Source organism: Maylandia zebra, linkage group LG11 (assembly GCF_041146795.1).
Source record: "Maylandia zebra isolate NMK-2024a linkage group LG11, Mzebra_GT3a, whole genome shotgun sequence".
Taxonomy (NCBI): domain Eukaryota; kingdom Metazoa; phylum Chordata; class Actinopteri; order Cichliformes; family Cichlidae; genus Maylandia; species Maylandia zebra.
The window spans coordinates 32,490,560-32,502,006 of NC_135177.1; positions in this window are offsets into that span (position 1 = coordinate 32,490,560).

Sequence of the window (11,447 nt, forward strand, 5' to 3'; positions counted from 1 at the left end):
GACTCCTTTAATGTCTTAAAGATTCTAGAGGGTGTACAGCTTGTCAGATTCAACTTAGTTTTGAAACATCAGATTAGTCATGTGAATTATTCTTCCCAACCTCCAGATCTTGTGTGGGAGTGACAAACAGTCCACAGCAGATGGTGCTGTCATCACTCATAGTTGGTTTCTTTTCAATCAAACATCTTGTTCTCAAGAGACACCTGCTCAGCCTTTTAACATTAAGGCATTTATCAAAAGCTTGAGGTTGAGTAAAGGAAAATAAGCCTGATCAAAGAAAGCAACCACCTTATCGGAGTGCTTGTTTGATTTAAAAGACAAAAAAACCCCACATCAGTACAACATTTTCGGCATGGAAATTCAATTTTTTTTTCATCTGGCTGCTGCTTAAGCTTCATAAGTCACCTTAAAGCCAGAGTCCTGAAAGTATCTGGTGATCCAAATGAAAAGTGTGCATTTAAATTAATGTTGAATGAAAGCTGAAGGAGCAAAAGCTAGAAAAAAGGAAAAAATTAGAAAAAGGAAAAAGCGTAAGTGTATGGGAGTCTGACAAGAGCCATATAGTGATGGTTAGATGAGTGGGTCAGAGCTACCCCACAATGGTAGCTCTTGTGAGGTGTTCCTGGTCTGCAGTGGTCAGTATCTATCAAAGGGACCAAGGTAGAAAAAGTAGTAAACCAGCAATGGGTCTTGAGCAGCCAAGGCTCACTGAAGCACGTGTTGAGCAAAGGCTGGCCCATGTGGTGTGATCTTACAGACCAGCTACTGTAGCTCTAATTGCTGAAAAATTTGGGGGGGCTCCATGGTTCTTGTTTCTCTAGCAGATCTCACAGATGCTCGATTAGATTAAGAGCTGAGAGAGCAGGGAAGGGCGGCAGGTAAGTGAAGAGAGCGATGTTGGAGTATCGTGAGAGACTGTGAAATCTCTGCATCATTGAACATGGCGCACCACTGAAAACATTTTAGCTACTAATGTTTTTTTCTGCAAGATTATTCATTGAAGGCTTTTAAGGCAACAACAGGAATTACAGTGGCTTGCAAAAGTATTCGGCAGAAGGCAGAAGAGCACCCCAAAACAACAGCGAGTCATTTCATCCAGACTCACCTCAAACTTCGGAATATGTAGTTAAAAACATCAGCTTCCATCGTGTCCATTGTTTGGGAGGTTGACGAGCTGATGCATGCAGAAACAGACCAATTGTGGCTAAATTTGAACACTTCAAACAAAAAGAGCTGGTGAAGAACTGTGGCTGGGAGCCTGTAGGAACGGACTTCAGTTTCAACGACTGGTTTCCCAAAGAGATCCTAGTGCAACGCAAGGTCCTGTTCCCAATCCAAGAAGTTTATTCCAGGAGGCTCCTGACTTGTCATCACTAACATCGCGCCATGGCTGTGCCGAGTCAGGCGAAAAAACAATGAAGATTTTGATGTTGTTATTTTTCTTAAGTCACTCAAAATGGTTCTTGGGTGGCTGCACCACCTTATTCCCTTTGTCACCTTTCACATCTCTTCTTGTCTTCTTCTGTACTCAGCATAATTTATGCTATGTCTCCAGTGCTACAATTTACCACATAAACATATGGAAGTCATACAGCCATACCAAAAACACACACATCAATATACACAACAGACATACACAACCATGAACACACCAACATACAGCTATACAAGACAGACAGACACACACCTCTTTAGTAAACATTCAATAGTCTAAACATGACCATAGTGAGGTTTGTCACTACTAATCTACAGTATCTCACAAAAGTGACTACACCCCTCCCATCTTTTCATGGGACAACATTAAAGATTTGGCACTTTGATACAATGTAAAGTAGTCAGTGTACGGCTTGTATAACAGCGTAAATTTACTGTCACCTCAAAATAACTCAACATACAGCCATCAATGTCTAAACCACTGGCAACCAAAGTGAGTGAAAATGTCCAAACTGTGCCCAAAGTGTCAATATTTTGTGCGGCAACCATTATTTTTCAACACTGCCTCAACTCTGTTGGGCATGGAGTTCACTAGAGCTTCACAGGTTGCCACTAGAATCCTCTTCCACTCCTCCATGATGACATCATGGAGCCTGTGGATGTTAGAGACCTTGCGCTCCTCCACCTACCATTTGAGGGTGCCTCACAGATGGTCAATAGGGTTTAAGTCTGGAGACATGCTTGGCCAGTCAAGTACCTTTACCCTCAGTTCATTAAAGCATGTTTGGGGTTGTTATCATGTTGGAATACTGTCCTGTGGCCCAGTTTCTGAAGAGACGGGATCATGCTCTCCTTCAGTGTGTCTTAGCCATATTACTGTATGTCTTGATGCATGCTCAATCATCCAGGTAAGTAAATCCCAAAAAAGTTGATTCTGTTCATGTGCATGTAGGATTTTCAATGGGAGAAACGTTTAACCACTCATCCAAGTGACTTCTTCAGTCCCAGCGGACTGCAGGTTTCTCCAACCTTATAAACAGTACATTTGCACAATTTAAACCAGCCCACTGAAGTCGAGGAGTGTTGCCCCATAGCAACAGAGAACGACCTCTCTGAGAGGTAGGATTTAAACCAAGTTAAAACCGTACCTTTGAGACCAACAACATGTTCCAATCTTGATAGAAGAATGTTGTGGTTAACCGTGTCAAAAACAGCAGTCAAGTCAAGTAAAACTAAAACCAAAGCCAAAGTCATAGCCAAAGTAACCATAGTAATAGCCAAAGTCAACAGTTAAGAGAAGATCATTAAAAACTCTAAGTAAGGCTGTCTCTGCGCTGTGGCGAGGTTTAAAACTAGACTGAAACTTTTCATTAATACCATTTGCATCTAAAAAGGCTTGAAGTTGTTTTAGAACTACCTTTTCCAAAATATTTTGGAATTAAAAGGGAGTTTGGAGATGGGCCTGTAGTTAGTGAGACCATTAGGGTCAAGATTTTTTTTTCATAATAGGTTGCACAACAGCATGCTTAAAGACAGACGGTACACAACCTGATGACAATGATGCATTCAGCAGAAATAAGATACAAGGACAAATAATATGTAAAGCTTCCTTAACGAAACGACAAGGAAGAATATCGTGTAGGGAACCAGAGATTTTGAGATGATCAATTATATCTTTTAAAGCAGAATAAGACACTGGATGGCTGCAAACTTTCTGCTTTTTAATTCAGATAAAACTGAGGTTATTGTACTCGGTCCTGAAAATCTTAGAAATATGGTATCTAAGCAGATTCTTACTCTGGATGGCATTACCTTGGTGTCAGGGACCAAGCAGTAAAGCATAAAGGACACAGGTGGTTTTAATTTAAAAAAAAACAAGGGGGGTTTTATTGACCCAAAAATATGAAAATAGATTTAACAAAGCCAAAACCTAAACAGGCAGACCAATAAAAGAGGTCAACTCAATAGACTAAACTCAAGATAATAATTAACAAAACCTCAAACAAAACCTATGAAAAACTGACCTGCTGAAATGACACACAGGGGAACTTAAATACTGGTTTAGCTAAACCAAATGACACACATGGGGGAAAACAAGATGGCTGCCGTATAACCAACTAATACAAAACAATTAAACAAACATGAAACACCCCCCAGGCAATGAAGCATGTGGTGCAATCCAATTAAGCTGTCAGTGGTACTTCAGGTCTCCCAGCCCTTTGCCACACCTTTTGCCAGACAAGAGGAGAAGCCAACCCCCAGGTAACTTAAACAAAGATGTATTAACATAACATAAAACAGAACTTTGACATTGCAAGGTTAATATGTGTGCACGCCATATAAACATTGGAAGGTGTGATGGAAAAATAAATACATTTAATAAAGAAACAATATTGAACAATAAGTAGAATATTTCAAAGTAGTGACTGTAAATTAAACTAAAGTGAATCAACGGGTGGTGAGGTGTGGAGCTTACCATGTGTGGCATGCCATCTCATACCTCCCCTCTTCAGAGCTCTCGCTGGAACAGCGAGAGAGCTAGTCAGCAGTAAGGTTCTCCTTGCCTGGTACGTGGTGGACAGTGAATCGGAATGGCTGTAAGGCCAGGTACCAGCGGGTAATTCGCCCATTTGTGTCCTTCATCTGCTCAAGCCACTGGAGTGCTTTGTGATCAGTTTCCAAGGTGAAGTCTCTTCCCAGTAGATAGTAGCGGAAGGAGTCCAGGGCCCACTTGATTGCTAAGGTCTCCTTCTCTACTGTGGAATACCGAACTTCCCGTGGAAACAGTTTCCGGCTGATGTAAGCCACTGGATGGCGGCCTTCCATGGTTTCCTGAAAGAGGACAGCTCCCAGGCCCCGATCTGAAGCATCAGTCTGTAATATGAACGGTTCATCAAAGTTGGGACTGTACAAAACCGGGTGCTTACTTAGTGACTGTTGTATGTCATGAAATGCTGCCACTGCCTCCTCTGTCCACTGGATGTGATTGGGGGAACGTGATCCCGTCAGGTCTGTGAGCAGAGCTGCCCTGTTGGAGAACTGAGGGATGAAACGACGGTAGAAACCTGCCATGCCCAAAAAGGATCTCAGCTGCTTCCTTGTTTGGGGCAGGGGGGCTGATTCCATGGCCTCGATTTTGCTGACCTGTGGCCTGATAACCCCCTTGCCGATGACATGCCCCAGGTATTCTGTCTCAGCAGCGGCGAAAACACACTTTGACGGATTCACCATAACCCAGCTGAGTGCAGGTGGTCCAGAACAGTTCGCAGGTGTTCCACATGCTCCTCCCAGGTGTTGTGTGGATAACAATATCATCCAAGTAAGCAGCAGCAAAGTCAGCGCAGTCATGTAATACCTGATCCTGTCACAGTCTGGCGAGAGCAGACTGTATGTATTGTGAAGAGTGGACCCAAAATGCAGACACCAAGGAACTTGGATCAAAACTTGAGTATCAACAAAAAGCGAGCCGTTTAATGAGGCTGGCAGAAAAGGTACAAATAAAGGGCAAGGCAAACAGAAATAAAACTAACATTAACCTAAACTGGGAGAACTAAACAAACAACATGGAAAAACCTGGACATGAAACCTAGAAACATGGCATGGAGAACATGGCGTGAACAACAGACGACCTGACAATCACACACTGAAAACAGAGGACTTAAATACACAGGAGGTGATTAGGGGAAGTGGAGACACATGAGGAAACAGCTGGCACACATGAACATAATGACGTCACAGTGGGAGAGTAAAACTGAACATGATGAACACAGAACACCAGACCTCTTCACAATAAAACAGGAAACATAATGAGACATAGACATGACAACCCGAACTTGACAACGTAAGACACAGACATGAAACGCATGAAGAGCAGGGGAGATTTAACATGGTTGGAAACACGAGGGGAAAATAATAACTAGAAACACTTAGGCATAATAATACAAACTTGATAACATAAGACACGCAGCATGAAACACGAAGGGTGAGGGGAAGCTTAAATACAGGGGAAGAAAACACAAGGAGTCTAATAACCAAATGAACTTAGATAACCTAATGAACAAAATAAACTCAAACTTAAAACGCTGGGTCAAGAGACCCAGGACCATGACAGATCCATTAGCCGTTGGAAAGTTGCTGGAGCTCCATGTAGTCCAAATGGCAAGACTGTAAATTGGAAAAGCCCCCATGGTGTTCTGAATGCTGTGAACTCTCTGGACAGTTGAGTGAGTGGGACCTGCCAGTAACCCTTACACAGATCTATTGTGGTCAGGTACCTTGCTTTTCCCAGACGTTCAAGTAGATCATCAATTCTTGGTGTCGGGTAGGAGTCAAACATGGATATGGAGTTCAGGTACCTGAAATCAATGCAGAACCTCATACTCTCATCCTTTTTGGGTACCAAGACCACAGGGTTGCACCATTCACTCTTAGATCTTTTGATGATCCCTAGGGATAACATCAAATCAATTTCCTTCTTCAATGAAGGCAACAGACGTTCCGGGATCCTGTAACTTAATCGTCTCACAGAGGCACCTTCTCGTACCACAATATCATGTTCGACAATGTCAGTTCTCCCCGGATTCTCTTGAAAGACTGCTGATTTACACATTTCTCTCACATGCTGCTGCTTGTCCTCTGGGAGATGGCTGAGATCATAATCCAGAGAGCCAGCAGGTGGTAGATATTGCTCATCTGCTTCATCTTCTTCAGGCACTCGCCGTAGGAGCATTGCATCTGCCTTGTGTTCAATACGCTCCACCCACTCCTTCAGAAGGTTTATATGCAAGACCTTGCTGGAGCGCAACTGCCCTGGGGTGGACACCTCATATGTGGTGGGTCCCAGCTTCCTCATGACTTCAAATGGCCCCTGCCACTTTGCCAACAATTTGTTGTTGTCACTGGGGAGGAGCACGAGCACCTTTTGTCCTGGCTCAAACGCACGCTGACTAGCAGATTTATCATACCAAGACTTCTGCTGCTGCTGGGCCTCCACCATATGTGATTGAGCAAGTTCACTCATTTTCTCCAACCGTTCTCTCATCTGAATGACATAAGACAAAATGTTCTTGGGTCCCTCCTCCGCCTTGTCTCCCTCCCAGATCTCCTTTAACAGAGTTGGAGGGCCACGAACCTCATAACCATACAACAGCTCAAAAGGGGAAAAACCTGTGGAGGCTTGGGGGACTTCTCTATAAGCAAAGAGTAGATATGGCAGCCATTGATCCCAATCGTTACCACTGTCGTTGACAAACTTCCTGAGCATCTGTTTCAATGTCTGGTTAAACCGTTCTGTCAGCCCATCAGTTTGAGGGTGGTATGGTGAAGTTCTCAGACTCCGGATACCCAACAACTGATAAACTTGCTTTAACAAAGTAGACATGAAGTTAGTGCCTTGATCAGTTAGTATTTCTCGTGGAAACCCAACTCTTGCAAAGAACTGCACTAAACAAAATGCAATGGGCTTGGCCTTTATAGATTTTAAAGGGAACACCTCAGGATATTTTGTGGCATAATCTGTTACAACAAGCATGTAACGATTTCCTGCTTTGCTCCTCCCAACAGGCCCTACAATATCCATTCCAAGATGCTCAAAAGGAGTGCCGATGACAGGGAGAGGTTGGAGTGGAGCTCTATGGGGGATTTTAGCAGATGTTATCTGACACTGTGGGCAACTTTTACAAAACTGAGCCACATCTTTGCTAAGACCGGGCCAGTAGAAATGATGTTTGATGCGAGCTGTGGTCTTGTGTTTACCAAGGTGGCCAGCCCACGGAATAGAATGCCCAAAGGTGAGAATGGCGTTTCTAACCTTCTGGGGAACCACCAGCTGCAGCACCGACCCCTGCTGACAATAGAGAATGTCATTTTGCAAGATGTACTCACTATTAAGAACCTGCTCCACTCCAGGTTCCTTTTCTTTGGCCTTCCGGAAAAGAGATATTAAAGATTGATCAGATTTTTGGAGTTCAGCGATTTCAGTTGGAATATTAAACCCTAGGGGTGACTGTGTTGGCTCAGCGTCTGTTAGTGTATCCACAGGTGAAAATTTGAATTTCTCCTGCCTTCTTTGTCTGCGGGTCTTCCGTGGCTTCACTACAGTTATCTCAAACTCCTCATTAAAAAAAGGAAGGGCACTCAGGGTCTCAGAGTGGGTACTGACTTGCTTAGCCTGAGCTCTGGTAACGGCTACATTGCACTCCTCAGTCTGCTCAGACTCCAACAAATCAAAAAGCACAGGAAGGTCACTCCCTAACACAGCAGAGTAAGGCAAACTGTTCACAACACCCACATTCAGCAGACACATCTGGTCCTGAACTTTAATGTAGATGTCAGCTGTCGGATATCTTTTCTCATCTCCATGGACACAACAGATTGAAATTGTATCACTGGTGCGAACAATATTAGGTGGGGCAAAATCTGAGTGAATAAGAGACCGAGAACTGCCAGAGTTAAGAAGGGCATTGAGTAGAACCCCATTCACTTCAATCTGACTCATTTTGATGGATTTGTCACTCTCCTACTCATGATCAGCATTAGAACGGGGGGCAAAGCACATTTGCACCATTTTAACAGAATTTCTTGGGAACATAGGTTTTGTATGGCCCTCAAATCCACAAAGATAACAAATGAGCTTCTTACCGGAGGCCTTTGGTGGTCTAGTGGTAGACTGAGGGGTCTTACTGGTGCTTGTATTTGCTGAATCCAGATGGTTTTGTTGAGGTATCTTCCGGGTGTCCCTCGATGCCTTCCATGCATTATGGCTCCATGCTTGGCCCCTCTTTCTGGCAGCAACAAAAACATCAGCTAACCGAGCCGCTTCCATTGCTGAACCAGGGTTGTGTAAAGAAACAATATGGAACAATAAGTAGAATATTTTAAAGTAGTGACTGTAAATTAAACTAAAGTGAATCAATGGGTGGTGAGGTGTGGAGCTTACCATGTGTGGCATGCCATCACACTTGGCCTCCAGTAACGCTGTGAGGAACCTTGGAGTCATTTTTTACCAAGACATGTCCTTCAACGCACATATTAAACAAATATGTAAGACTGCTTTCTTCCATTTGCGCAACATCTCTAAAACTAGAAATATCCTGTCTCAGAGTGATGCTGAAAAACTAGTTTATGCATTTATTACTTCCAGGCTGGACTACTGTAATTCATTATTATTAGGAAGTCCTAAAAACTCCCTAAAAAGTCTTCAGTTAATCCAAAATGCTGCAGCAAGAGTACTGACAGGGACTTATACAGCCGCATATCACCTAGCACGCAAGTGATCAGCATGGCTGAGGGAATGACATCAATGGAACATCAACAACAAGACTGCAAAAGGAAGCAATTAGGGACATCCGATCTACGAACTGAGCCACTGGAGCATCCGTATCTCACCTTCTATACAGACAGATATTCATACAGGGGAGGAAATTTGCTATGGAGAGATGTGGAACATTGGTACAAGGAAACATCACACAACCTGCCTTAACTCAGATGGCAGAAATCGTGGCTCTCACCAAAGCTCTACAACTTTCAGAAGGAAAAAGAGTAAAACATCTATACAGACTCAGCAATTCATGTCAATGGACCACAATGGAGACAGTTTTTACAGCCAATATTCCAGTAAAACAGAAAGAACAATTGGAAGAACTGATACAAGCTGCCCAAGGGAAGTGGCAGTGAGGAAATACAAGGACATCAAATGAACCAAACATGGCGGGAAAAGGAAAAGTACCACCTTCTCTCTTCCACACTCTGTTCACCAGCATCTTGTTGTTTTTCTCCCTCTGCATCAGGTTTTCCTTCAGGTGTGACATCCATTATCACTGCATTCAGGGTTGCTGGATGACTGGTGTCCCCAGGTGTGCTGTCAGATTTAGGCAATCTAAAACAGTCAGGTAGTTCAGGGTAGAGTTTAAGCACAGTAGAAACTCCAGGAGTTGTAGTTGGCAGCCCAGTTCTTTGTGATGATGACTGTGATTTTTGGTCTTCCCCTTGTAACTTGCAGTCTGGATCTTGGATTCTTACTCGTCTTCCTTTTCCTCTTAGCATCCAGTAGCACATATCTATTGTCATCATGTGCTCTCGCTTTTTGTCAGTTTCCTTCCTCTTGGAGCCTCCTGATTTCCTTCCTTCTTCCTTCCTTTCTCAGTGTGCTTGCTCATATTCTTCATTAGCTTGTTTCTCTATTTGGAATATGGTTTCACTCCTGGGTATGTAATTTCTTGTTCCATTTGGGCGATCGTGGCTCAAGAGTTGGGAGTTCGCCTTGTAATCGGAGGGTTGCCGGCTTGGACAGTCTCGGTCGTTGTGTCCTTGGGCAAGACACTTCACCCGTTGCCTACTGGTGGTGGTCAGAGGGCCCGGTGGCGCCAGTGTCCGGCAGCCTCGCCTCTGTCAGTGCGCCCCAGGGTGGCTGTGGCTACAATGTAGCTGCCATCACCAGTGTGTGAATGTGTGTGTGAATGGGTGGATGACTGGATATGTAAAGCGCTTTGGGGTCCTTAGGGACTAGTAAAGCGCTATATAAATACAGGCCATTTACCATTTACCATTTGTTATCCAGTGTAGATCTTGCTTTCTTATCCTTTATACCATCCAGCATCCGGTTGTTGACATATTTCTCTAATTGATCCAAATTCTCCATTCTGGGTGAAATTGCAATGCTCGCCATTACATTTTTATTTAAATTCTCTTTTTATTGTTTTTGTTCAAGTTCCTCCCTTTTTCTTTTTTTCTATCTGGTTTTTGTTTTCTTCTAGGAACAAGGGCTCCCTTACTCCCAGGTCTAATTATTATTACGTCTTTCTTTTATTCTTTGAAACCGAAACCGAAATTCAACTTCACCAATGACTAAGAATTAGACACTCAATGTCTATTTTGAAACGATGACAAAGCAATGGTTTTCTCTTTTCCCAAAACTGCAAATATCAATTTTAACAATAAAATAATACTGAAAATAAAAACTGCAAACTTAATGATTTTAATTCAAAGCAAGCAAAATCACAGCTATTCAACCCAGCTGGTAATTAATTCAAAAAAGAAAAACACTGTATTAAACTAATAAAAGATGAGATCAACCATGCCAAAATTCAGCTTAGGAATTAACTCAAAAAGAATCTCTAACAAGACTTGATAAGAAATTAATCAAACATAATAAGATTTGATTTATCAATAAACGTAACAGTAATTATTTCAGAATCGAACAAAACAAATATGAGAATGAATTGAGGAATTGATTCACTCAGTTAACTATACATTAAACAGATAAGAGTCAATCAAAGAAAATTATACAGCATAAACAGAATAGCAGTTAATTTAGAACTGTTAACATTTATCAGTCTGACAAAAATCAAATATAAGATCAAATGTAAAAGCAAAAACTAACCCCAAGACTATTAACTTGTCACCAACTGATAATGAAAAATTAATCTCAAGATTAACTGCAAGGATCAGAAACATATACCGGAAATTCTATAGCTTTCAGCTGATTACAGACAGATAACAATATCAAATTAAACTGATCAATATTCAAAAACAGACACGAAAACAAATGCCAAACTTTATAGCTGTTTCCTGATGTCAGAAATCAATTTAAGGGAGAATCAGAATAGAAACCCAATTAGCGGTTAACTCTATAGCTGTTAACTGATAACAACAAATTGCAAATCAGTAGAAGGATCAAAAATTCAAAAAATAAACATAAAACAAATACCAGTTAATTCTTTTAGCTACTGACTGACGATAACAAACAAAAAATAAGAGTCAATTTAATATTTATCTTCAGAAACACCAAATTGTTTATCAAACAAAACCAAGTCAGACATTTCACATTTAACCATATCAGATAAAAACAAAACCGTAGGTCAATTTAGTATTTAAGGTTTCAAAATCATTAAACTGTTTATCAAACCATTTAGCCTAATGAGACGAAAGTTAAACTTTCTGGAGATTTTTACTGTGCTATGCAAAAAACAATCACACAGCATTTCATAAAAAGAATATCACATCAAAAAAAGCAG